This window comes from Crocodylus porosus, unplaced genomic scaffold (genome assembly GCF_001723895.1).
Source record: "Crocodylus porosus isolate Cpor-Errol unplaced genomic scaffold, CroPor_comp1, whole genome shotgun sequence".
NCBI classification, from domain to species: domain Eukaryota; kingdom Metazoa; phylum Chordata; order Crocodylia; family Crocodylidae; genus Crocodylus; species Crocodylus porosus.
Window position 1 is genome coordinate 4,295,851 of NW_017728918.1, and position 12,792 is coordinate 4,308,642.

A 12,792-nucleotide genomic window follows, 5' to 3' on the forward strand; every position below is an offset into this window, starting at 1 on the left:
CCAGAAGAAGAGGTGGCGCTGGACCTGGATCTCAGTGCCCTGGCAAGGGAAGTTCTGAGGAAGGAGGGGGAATCAGTCAAGTTTGTGCTCAACACCCCTAAGGTTTTTTCCCTTCAAACCACGAGGTCTTTCCCAGAAGGCACTTCAGAAGGTGCCTCTGCACAGGTGAAGGCAAGCGGCTCAGCTGAGTCCACTCTTTCTCTTGCTGTGCCTCTGACTGCTGAAGGGGGGGAGAGTTCATCAGCATCCACAGATGCACCCGCATGTCAGAGGGAAAGGCCTAGTACTAGCATGGTCTGGGATCATTAGAAGCTGGCAGATGATCCCGCCTTTGCTATCTGCATGCACTGCTGAGCCAAAATCAGCTGGGCCAAGGGAACAAAGTGCATGACCACCTCGGGGATGCTGAATCATCTCTGCAGGTACCACTCCTTTGCCACAGGAATGGCCCCCGCTTGCTCCACAGCTCCCATCCCCCACAGCAGAGGACGGGCACCCTGGAACATGGCGGGCAAAAGGGACCAGTTGCAAATGTGAGCAAGGTCACCCAGACCATTGGGGAGATGCTTGCTCTGGATGGCCAGCCCTTCACCTTTGTTGAGTGGCCAGGGTTCAGGTGGCTCCTGGCACTGCTGGCTCCATCCTATCAGGTGCCCACAGGCACCACCTTCAGCAGGACGGTGGTGCTCTCCCTCTACGAAGCATGCAGGGAGCACTTGAGGGAGGAGCTGCACAAGGCAGGTCTGCAGATGACCATACACTTCACTTCGGGCATCTGGAGCAGCCAGAGTGGAGATCATGCGTACCTCTCCCTCACAGGGCACTGGTGTGGCCAGTCAGGCCATCGGTGGGCTCTCCTTCACACCAAGGTGATGGATGAGTCCCACACAGCATCAGAGATAAGGGGGCCCATGAACCGCATGGTGCAGGGGTGGCTGGGTGTTGGGCAGGCTGAGCTCACCTGTGGCTTCATGGTCACCGACAATGGGGCCAATATGGTCAAGGCAGTCCATGATGCCAACTTGCTGGTATTCGCTGTGTGGCACACAATTTACATCTGATTGTGGGGGATGCCTTGGAGGTGGACAGGGCTGCCAGTGACAGTGCCAGCAACACCAGCAGGCTCATTTCCAGATGCAGGAAGGTGGCAGGCTACTTCCACCAGAGCATCAAGGCGGGCAAGATGCTGCGGGACAAACAAGCAGAGCTAAATGTCCCGCAGCACAGAATCATCCAGGATGTGGAGATGTGGTGGGACTCCACATACCTGATGCTCGAGAGGTCGGTGGAGGAACAGAAGGCCATCCATAAGCTGGCCTTGCTTGGGGAGATTGGGATCAGTGGCCCCCTGACCCAAGCTGAGTGGGGTCCTCAAGCCCTTTCTGGAGGCCACTGAGCCCCTCCGTGCTGCTGATGCCTTCCTCAGCCAGGTGGTCTTCATAGTGAAGGAGCTCCACAGCCAAATGGAGAGCTTCCTGGGGGCCAGTTCCTGGCTGGGGCAGGCTGCTTTCACCAGATGTGCAGGCACTGGTGAGGTGGCTGAAGGAGCCCTTAGGAAAAGGCTTGAACCCTTGGGGTCCAACACAGTGCATATGCTGGCCATCATCTGTGACCCAAGGGTGAAGGGCACCATATGTGGCAGCAAGACACTGAGTCACTGGAGGGAGGTACTTATTAAGAAAGTGCCGGAGTCGGAGCAGCAGAGGCGGGGGGAAGTGGAACAGGGGGATCCACTGCTTGAACCCAGCCTGCCATCCACGAGCCAGTCTTCCCCTCCACCACAGGTGCTGCCAAGATGGGCTAAGGCCATGGCAGATGTTAGGGGGTCCAGACCCACCAGACCCCAGGATCAGGCAGACAGCCCTCACACCGTGGTGTCTGCTTATCTTGCTGAGCCTATGGAGCCCCTGGACTGCGACCGCTTGGCCTACTGGGCAACCTATAGCCCGATGTGGCTGGATCTGGCCAGAGCTGCCTGGGAATACCTGTCCAGTCCACCGACCAGTGTGCCAAGCAAGAGGGTGTTCAGCATGGCTGCGGATGTTGTGACACCCCACTGCACCTGCTTGGATCCTGGTTTGGGGGAGCATCTGGTGTTCCTCAGAGTGAGCTTCCCGCTGCCGGGCTCCCCAAGCACCAGGTGCAGACGGAGCAAACGCTGCCCTCCTCACTCCATCTGGATCATGAGTTTTGTCTGTCAGCAGCCCTAAGGTGCAGTTTCCCCCAAACCCCTGCACCTATCACTGTGAACGTTGCTAGGCTTTATGGTCTCCTCAGGAGCTACCATTCCTGCAAGTTTGAGTTCCCTGTGGCTTTGCACATGGAAGTTACAGGTGGTTTTCTCTCAAGAATTTGGGGTGCAGTTTCTCTGCATCTCCTGAACCTATCTTTTTTAAACTTGGTATGCTTTGTGGGATCCTCAGAAGCTACCATTCCTGCAAGTTTCATCAAGATCAGACAAGAAATGCCAAAGTTATAGCCTGCTTCGACCTTCCCCATTATGGCCTATGGGGAAGTCAAAGCAGCTCGAATATTCGACTGAGCTTCCAACTCGAGTCAAAGCAGACCCATTTCAACTCGAAGTGGACGGCAAATCAAAGTGGGACCCAGTTTAATATTCGACATGGCTGTTGAATCAAATATTACCTGCTCTGCACAGCCCTAGTAGCCACCTCCTTAAAACACAGGGTCAGGCTCCCCTCCCTCTTGCCTGACCTCCTTCTCTCTCTAGTATGCTTTTCTTCTTGGATGCCCAGTGGCCTAGCTACAATGGGAGGGTAATTCTTGGTGATGCCTGGCCCATGACCTTGTGATGAGGATGCTGTCCAGTGACAATAGCAGGAAATGGTTCAAATTGTCTCTGTGTGAGGTGAGACCTTAGACCTCCCCTGTGTTAGGTAGGTGCCTTATTAACTAAGCTACTGGACCAAAGCTCAATTGCCCTACCACCCATGTAATATTGTTGCTAGCCATCTTTTGAGGTCACCTACAATTTGGGGGGTTTTAGGTAGGACTTCTCTGTTTCTATAGGGCATGTGAACTGCGACAGAGCAGTGGCTCCCAAACTGTGGTACGCATACCACCAGTGTTATGAAAAGGACAAGCACAGGGTCCCAAGCTGCCCAGGGCTCTGACCATGCTTCCCAGGCCTCCCCTGGGCAGAAGCAGATCCCAGGGACCACTACCAATTTGGGGGCCCCCAGGATCCTCATCAGCAGAGAAATGCAAGCCACAGTTTTGATCTTGGCTCCCTTTTTGCCTCCCAGGAAGGAGACAAAAATGGTGCCAAGTTTAAAACTGCAGCTTTCATATTTGCTTCCCTGAGAGCCAGGAGCGGGGCCCCTCCACCAGTGGGACTGGGGGTGGGAAGCCTGGCTGCTCCATGCCTCTGCAGATGGGGAGCTTGGGGGCTATAGCCATCCCCAAATTAATCTTAGCCCCACCCTGTAGCCACTCCTCCCAGCACCTTTGCCTTACCACACAGGTGTGCATGGTTTTCCAGCCTGACCTGGCCCAGCTTCTTGCATCTTTGCAGCCGCAGGGTACACATCCAGGGAGCAGCTCCCTTCAGGTAAGTCTAATAGGGGACAGGTGGGGAACTAGATGCCATAGACAGCTCATGGTGGAGGGATGGGGATGCCTCAGAGTGATCAAGAGTAGGAAATGGGGGCAATCCTGTGAGGGGAAAGAGTATGTGTGTGCACACACGTCATTGTGAAAACTTTGCTGGTGGTACTTAAGGCTGTATCATTTTAAATTGGTGGTAGACAATCTGTCAGAGTTTAAGAACTGCTGCAATAGAGCATAAGTGGATTTAGACACTTCCATGCTAGTAATGAGCATGAACAGTAAGAAAAAGCTCAGTGTCATAGGGTGAAAATGTATCCGCATAACACATTCAATCATGTAAACATAGGTTGCCATAGGAAATCTGGGATATTGCCTCCCCCCCCACACCCTCCTACCCCCAAAGCAAAGGTGCAGCTGCAGGCAAAGGTAGAGGCAGAGTGGCATGGTTCACCAGACAGGCAGGTGGCAGCAGTAGCTGATCACCCACCTGCTTGTTGCACTATGTCACTCTGCCTCCCCACCAGATTGTGCCCCGTGCTCCTACAATTCTCCTCCCAGTCTAGTGCGTGCACTCTCTTACCTGGAACAGGGTCATCTGGCACCCCTTTGGCTCCTGGATGCAGCACCTGGAAGGAAACACCAGCTGGCATGCAGGAGGCACCAGGCTCCATGCAGACCTAGGCACAAAGCACTCTGGCAGCCAGGACAGACAGACACATGAGTCTGCCACCCCCTGCACCCATCCTGCATGGGCAGCTCATGCAACACCTGGCACAGCAGTGGCTGAAGCCGGGTGGCCTCTTGCTTCTGCTACTGCAGCTGCTGATTGGACCAGCCCAGCTAGGGCCAAAGTCCCAGGGCAGAGTCTGGATCCTGGAGCCATCCTACCTTCCCCAGACATGGGACCTTATTGGCAGCTGGGTGGGTGAGGAGGGAAGGAGAGACCCTGGGTCCCCTCCCCCTGAGTCTGAGCCACCCCACCACCACCCCACCTGAGAAGCCTCTCCTGGTCTTCATGTGCCAGTGGCTGGAAGCAGGTGAACTTGTGCTGCAGAGTCAGAGCCAGCCATAGGGATGGGAAATGGGGGTAACCACTCAGGATGCCATGGTCAGGGGGGCACAACACATGCATACACACACACACCCTCACACAAACATATGAGCAGCCTGTTTCAAATTTCACCAAGGACTCTGGAATGGCCTATGAAATCCAGGACTTTGCCAGCCAAATCAGGTCACCCTATGTAAATACAATTCCATCCATTATATGAAGCATAGTAAAAGGTTGCTGAGTGACTTAGATGCATAAGTGAAGCTCACACATCTCAGCAGTCAAACAGAATGATGCTGAGAGATGCTGTCCATGGTGCTACTAAAGCTAAGGCATGTTTTCATTGGCATCTGGATCATGTGTGACCCAGGATGCTGGCAAAGAATAGATGCTCCTAGACTACAGTCATTCTGAACAGTTTGCCTAGAAATGGGAAGTGGGAGAGAAGACAAGCAAATGTTCATGTTGTATATTGCTGTATAACACATTTTTCCTGCCCTTGATAACAAAGCCACAATATTTATTAAGCGCAAAGCTCTGATTGGTCCCATAGGTGTTTAAACAGAATTGAGATGGCATGTACATATTTGAGTTCCAAAGAAGGATTCAGAATAACCCTGCTTTAGCAGCCAAATAATCATTAAGTGCCTATATTAATTCAGCACCTCCATTTTGGACTGCCATGATCCCTTGTGGTCAGATTCTGATTGGTGCTGTGGGCACCTAGGGAATTGGTCATGTTTAACCAATGGATTTCCAAAAACCAACTAAAATGGGCCTATGCCAACAGGCAAAAAACTCATTAGGTACCTGACTTCACCTGGAGTCTCCACTTTGGACTGCAAAATCCACTGTGCATCTATACCACGACTTCTGTGCTCATACAGAAGTAGTTCAGGTGGAGCACCTAGGCTCCTACCCTAAGCTCTGTGGCAATTAGATTTGTGCTATAACACACCTAACTTCAGCCTGAATCAGACACCAACCTTTAGTGACACTTAGACTGCAGCTGGCCAGGCACCGCCAAGAATATCCTTCCTGAATGTAAATAAACAGCATTGAATTCTGCTCAGAAACAGAGGTGGTGATTACTTTTTGTTCAATAGCCTGGTAGTTCCTGGACTTAACCAATAAGATCTTGGCTTTAGGCCCACAGAGGTCTTAAGAGATTTAAACACAAATCCTGCACTGCTCACAAAACTGTCCGAACCATCAGGATGTAGAACAGGCTAGGCAAGAGCTGCATTCCTCCTCTTGAATCTGAGCCATTGGGCAGCCATGAATGCCAAAGTCATGGATTTAGAAGGAGGACAATCAAGAAGTTGCTTTGGTCTGTAATTCAGTGGAGGAAGAGAGAAAAGTCTGGAGTTCTAATGCCTCCTACTGACAGTTTTAATGCATTTTTGCATTATACAATCATAGGTTATAAACAGATTAACCCTGTCATCAGGGGCTAGTCACCAGGAGTATTCACTCCCAAAACAGTACTGCAGCTAGTTTACAGACTCCTTGTTACTTACACTCCTCTTAGCTCCATGGGGCCCACTTCAATAGGAAATATGGTGAATCTACCTTTAGTCTTTGGATTGATCATTATGGCTCTTTCTGGGGAAGCAAGTGTGGATTCAAATCCTGTCACGCTAAAGCCATAGAATACTTGCTGGGTGATTAGACTAAATTGTTGAGAAAAAGGTGGGTCCTCCCACTAAGGAACAGAAGTCAATGTGATTTCAAATACAGTGGTGTTGATGTTTGCTTTTTCTGCCTAGCAGGGTTCATTAACAGTCGTGGGAACAGAGGGGAGAATCCAAGATTCCTCCAACTCAGGGGCGTGCCTACATCATTTAGCTACAGAGTTATGTTCCTTTCTGCCTGTTCTCATTTTGGCCTCATGACTCATATATTCCTTTTTCCCCAGTGGCCCAGCTTCAGTAGGAGAAATGAAGGTTGACTCCCAAAGACTATTCTATAGTCTAGTAGTTAGGTACACTTTTGGGAAGTGATTGACTATGGGGGGGAGTCAAGAACCTAAAGATAAGTGCTCTAACCAGTGTATCATTCAAAAGGTGGTGGGCAGCGTCACTGATCACATCATCAGTGATCTGTTAGGCACCTCCTGCCTCATGAGGAAGCAGGCTGTGAGTAAGTGCATCCTAAATGAATGGAGGTGCCCAACGTGCAACCTTGGATTTAGTGTCCCAGCTAGACAGAGTGGCAGGAGGACAGACATATACCTGTACTTAATGTTTTCAATTGTCTAGCTCCAGGTGCCTATGGGTGCTTGTATTCAGCCATTGGAAGTGCCTCCCTCTCTCCATTTCCTGTATATGGTACTGACATATGAACAGTTTACTATATGGTTAAAGGGGACAGGGTTTTACCACACATCAGGTGTTTGATGGCACTTGCTTGTGCACATGTAGTAAGTGGATGCTAAGCTGCAAAACATCAGACCTCTTTCATCAAGGGCTAAGATACCACTATTTTTATTTAACACAGAGTAAGAGTCTGCACACACAGTCATGGCAGAGCAGCATATGTATGGGAAAGTTCTACCACCTTTTATCTCACAATAGATTACTTTTATGTCCATAAACTTTCTCCATTGACTCCATCTTATACTCCCAACCCTCATCTATTTTGGGGTCCAAGCACCTGATTTTTAGGTACCGTAATGATTAAATGTATTTTTTAGGCATTGGAAGTGACCAGGGGATGCAGGTTGCACAGTCACACTTCTCTTCTGCCACAGCTCTCCCCAGCCAATCCAGATCCAGAGCTGCATCTGCCCCACTATAACCAAGGGCTGTAGCTGTACAGTTTGCCAGGCTTGGTAGGGGGAAGTGGCAGTGGCACTCAGGTTCCTGCTTCTAGAATCTGTTCCCAGCCTGCCATTACCCCTTAGGTAGCCTCCACTCCACAGGAGGAGCCTCCCTCCCACCCCACCACTGGAAGAAGGTACCCATGTGTTGCTGGTGTTGTCTCTGGCTGGTTCAGGAATAGGGGGATCCCCAGAGCCACTCCTGCACTGTGCTGCAGGGAGAAGGTGTGTGGGGAGCTGGGCTCAGCTGGGGACAGTGGTGGTGGTGAGCAGACTCCCCTGCTCATGACCAGTTAAGGGACACCAAAGGAAACAGAAGTGGGGCATGCAGGTACTGCTCACAGCCCCTGGTTTAAGTTAGACCAGAGAAGCTCTGTGCCCCTCTCACCCAAGGCCAGCTAGGGACAGTGGCATCAAGGGGTGGGTCCACCCCCTTTCACGTGTCTGCTCCCTGCCCAGCTCCCCAGTGTCCCCCATTGACCTGGAGGCTCTATCCATGCCTTGTCCCCTTCTCCTATGACCTGAGGAGTGTTGTGCTGCACCCACTTTGAGTAAATTCTGGATTTGCCTATGGAAGTGCCTAAGCAACTAGTTACAGTCCGGACCCAAAACTTAATTCATAGAAGTACTGCTGAAGTAAATGAACTCTGATGGCAATTCTTGATGTTTCCAGGTTGGCTTCTCTACTGTTGCTTTTGAATTAAAACACTGTGAATCTCTCCTTTCTTGTGGATAAGATACAGAATATAACTACTGCTGCCTCATACAGGGTTGCATTAGAATTGTATATACTAGCAGACCTTGATCAAAGTATGTTAATGTCTGAGAGACTAGCAATGACTTCTTAGCCTATTTAAAAGCTTTGTCACACTTGGGTATACAAAATCAATTCTTTTCTCAACCAAGTAGAGCAAGGAGAAGCTTCTGAAGTGAGATACAGAGTACAAATGTATAACACACCTTCCCAACTTTGGCCTGTCTCTGGAACCACATTTAAACTAATAAAGGATTCAATAAGGATACTTTCAGGTTCTCTCCCTGTAACAGATAAATAGTCTGGGTTTTAGTATGAAGAGACTGGCACCCATCTGTGTCCTCACAGGATTAGAAGTAGATTTTAGATTCCACTGTTGAAACTCTCCCTTCTTGAATTAAAGTTCCCATCTGTATCCCTAGAATAAAAACAGCTCCCTAGTTTTATAGCTGAGACACTGTTGGATGTAGAGAAGCTGTTTCTGGCCCAAGAATAAACCTTGCATCTCCAGATTTTTATAGAAAACTTCACATTTTGGGGAGGCAGTGAAGATATTTTGTGTGTGTGTGTTTTTTAAAGAAGGAAAGGCATCTGTCTGAAGCACCCCAGAGGTCTGAAATACCAGACTGAGTCCCAGAGAAAAGGATTACTGAGCAAAGGGCAGGTAAGGTGGTCACAGATGCACAATAAATTCATTTTTAAATAGTTTCATAATTTATCACATAGACAGCACCTTTGCATGTGTCTGTACCTGGAATTCTGAGCCTGGGGACAGGCTGCTTTATTGATTTATTTACTTTATTCCTCTCTCAGCCCCAGAAGCAGGGGAAGAAATATTTAAAGAGGGAAAGGAGATTACTTTTTGTCTGTTTGTTTCAAAGACCAAATCAGTTCTGAATTCTGTTGGGCAAAGTCCAATAATCAAGTTCCAAGTTTTAACTGAGCAGAGCTCAATCCTTTGAGCCTGTGTGGCTCTCTCACTGGACAAGCATCCTCTGTCCCAGACTCATCAGTATGGGGCCTTAGATACTCCCCAAATCCATGCATCCTACATACAACACTGCCTGTGGAAGCTCTTTCAAATCCAGTGGGAAGACAGATGCCCAACATTCACATCCTCCTGCAAGCAAACACTGCAAGCATCAAGGTGATGATCATCTAACATCAACTTCACTGGGCTGGTCATGTCAGCTGGATGTCTGACCCCAGATTCCTGAAGCAAGTTTTATCCTCCCATCTCAGCCAGGGCATATGCTCAGGAGGAGGATAGAGAAAGTGCTTCAAGGACAGCCTGAAGGCCTATTTGAAAAAATGCAACATTGACATCAACTTGTGGGAAACTATTGGCCCCTGGGCACCCCACATGGAGAAAGAGTCAGCTGCAAGGATCTCAGTACTTTGAAACCTCATGATGACAACAGGAGATGGAAAAGTCATTGTGGAACCCCTGGCAAAACTCTTCCTCAACTTGTGGAGCTCTGAAGAAGTCCCTGAGGACTAGAAGAGGGCCAATGTTGTGCTCATCCACAAGAAGGGCAGGAGGGAGGACCTGGGTAACTATAGGCCAATTAGCCTAATTTTCATTCTAGGGAAAATCCTAGAAAAGTTCATCAAGAAGTCTATCTGCGATAAGCTTGTAGAAGGTAAGATTCTGAATGGCAGCCAGCATCACTTCAAAGCAGGCAGGTCTTGAATTACCAACCTCAGCTCCTTCTTGTCACCTGGACATGAGAGAGCAGGTTGACATTGTATACCTTGACTTCCAAAAGTCCTTTGATCTAGTATCCCACAATGTCCTCATGAGAAAATTGGAGGATTGTGGGCTTAACTCTGAGATAGTCAGGTGGATGAGAAACTGGATGCAGGACAGGACCCAGAGTGTTGTAGTGAATGAATCTGTGTCATCCTAGCGAGAAGTGGGCAGCGGTGTCCCACAGGGGTTGATGCTTCATCCAGTAATTTTCAATATCTTTATTAATGATTTGGCTGCATGGGTGAAGAGCTCACTGGCCAAGGTCACGGATGACACCAAGTTATGAGGAAGCGTGGTCACGCTTGAAGATAGGCTACACATACAGGCAGATGTAGACAGGCTGGCAAGTTGGGTGGATCAGAACCTGATGAAGTTCAATGTTGAGTAATGTAAAGTGCTCCATCTCAGGACAAGCAACCCCCAACACACCTATAGGCTTGGCGACATCAAACTGACTGGCACCATGAATGAAAGAGACCTGAGGGTAATAATAAACCACAGTATGCATATGAGGGAGCAATGCAATGCTGCAGCCAGTAGAGAAAATAATACTCTGGCATGCATCAATCAATGCATTTCCAGCAAAACCAAGGAGGTGATTCTTCTGCTTTACTCAGAACTAGTGAGAGCACAGCTGTAGGACTGCATCCAATTCTGAACACCGTACCTTAACAAGGACATGGACAAGCTTGATAGAGGCCCCAGGATAGCCACCTATATGATCAGATTCTTACATGGGAAGCCACATGAAGAAAGGCTGAGGGATCTGGGACTCTTCAGCCTGAAGAAAAGAAATTTACCACTACACTAAGGGAATACACCAAGGACTCAGTGAATGACTTCTTCACCAGGGCACCCGAGGGAAAAACCAGGAGTTATGGCCACAAATTCTTGGAAAACTAATTTAGGCTCAACATTAGAAAAAAACTTTTTCACAGTCAGGGTGTCCAAACTGGAATAAGTTCCTTCCAGAGGTAGTGAAATCACCTACCCCAGAAATCTTCAAAAGAAGACTAGACAGTCATCTCGCTGGGGTCACCTGACTCCCATTTATCTTTTCAGCTTGGTGCAGGGGGCTAGACTCAATGATATTCAAGGTCCCTTCCAGCCTTACAATCTATGAATCTATGAAGTGGGAACAGCAGAAACACTGTGTTGTGGACCAAATAAAAAATCCAGAGCCACCCACCATGCACAGAAACACATGCCCAAGTTACACCAGAATCTGTCAATCCCAAATCGGCCTCATCAGTCATCTTTGGACCCTCATATAAGACAATCATCCTTGATGGAAAGATTGACAAAAGAAGAGATAAGTTGTCTGGGTATTGTCAGCCACTATGGGGCTATATTGTATTCCACCTATTAGGCACCTACATGGGCTTAGGCACCTCAGTGTGGCTCTAATGTGATGCTATTCCACCCTTTTTGAGCCCTGAAAAAATCCCTAATGCATCTGCTTTTATAACACACAGCTATCCTACTCCTGAGTCACAAAGCAGTAGCACGGAGAATGAAGACACAACCACCTTTTGCATGATCTGCTTTTCAGTGACTTCAGCAGGGTGGAAATGGAATCACACAGAGACCTTATCCTTATCCTATACCCACAGTGGCCAAACCATAGCTCACAAGCCTCATGTGGTTCTCCGGCACGGTACTTGCAGCTCTCCAGAAATTGGCCAAAGCCCTATCATAGAATCATAGAATCATAGAAGTAGGGTTGGAAGAGACCTTGTAGATATTCAAGTCCGACCCCCTGCCTGGGAAGGAGAAAAAACTGGACTCAAATGAGTCCAGCCAGGTAGGCATCAAGCCTCTTATTAAAGACCCCCAGGGTAGGAGCCAGCACCACTTCCCTAGGAAGTTGGTTCCAGCTCCTAGCCACCCTAACTGTGAAGTAGTTCTTGCAGATGTCTAATCTAAACCTAGTCTCCAATGATTTGTGTCCATTGTTCCTTGTCATGCCAGGGGGCGCTAGGGAAAACAGTGTCTCCCCCAAACCATTCTGGTCCCCCCTAGTGAGTTTATAGACAGTCACCAGGTCCCCCCCCAGCCTTCTTTTGTGAAGGCTGAACAGGTTCAAGTCCCGCAGTCTGCCCTGTTGTCCCCGGATCATGCGGGTGGCCCATCTCTGGACCCTTTCAATGTTGTCCACATCCCTCCTGAAATAGGGTGCACAGAACTGGACACAATACTCCAGCTGTGGCCTGACCAGCATCGCATAGAGGGGGAGGATCACCTCCCCAGCTCTACTTGAGATGCACCTGTGGATGCATGACAAGGTCCGGTTAGCCCTGCCAACTGTGTCCTCACATTGTCGGCCCATGTTCATCATGGAGTCAGTAATGACTCCAAGATCCCTTTCTGCCTCCGTGCTCTCAAGAAGGGAGTTTCCCATCTTGTAAGCGTGCTGCTGATTTCTACTGCCTAAGTGCAGCACCCTGCACTTTTCAGTATTGAAAAGCATCCTGTTTATGTTAGCTCACTCCTGTAACCTATCCAGATCTTTCCCTCCCACTAGTGTGCTCACCTCACCCCAAATTTTGGTATCATCAGCAAATTTAAACAGGTTGCATTTCACCCTGTCGTCCAAATCGCCGATGAAGAAATTGAACAACGCAGGCCCCAGGGGACTCCACTGCCCACTTCCCCCCAGGTCGAATACGACTCGTCCATCACCACCCTCTGAGTATGACCCTTGAGCCAATCTGCAATTATTCTGCCTGTGTAGGTATCGATGCCACAGTCACCTAGTTTTTTAATGAGGATGGGGTGGGAGACGGTGTCAAAGGCCTTGCTGAAGTCTAGAAAGACTACATCCACAGCGACACCCGCATCCA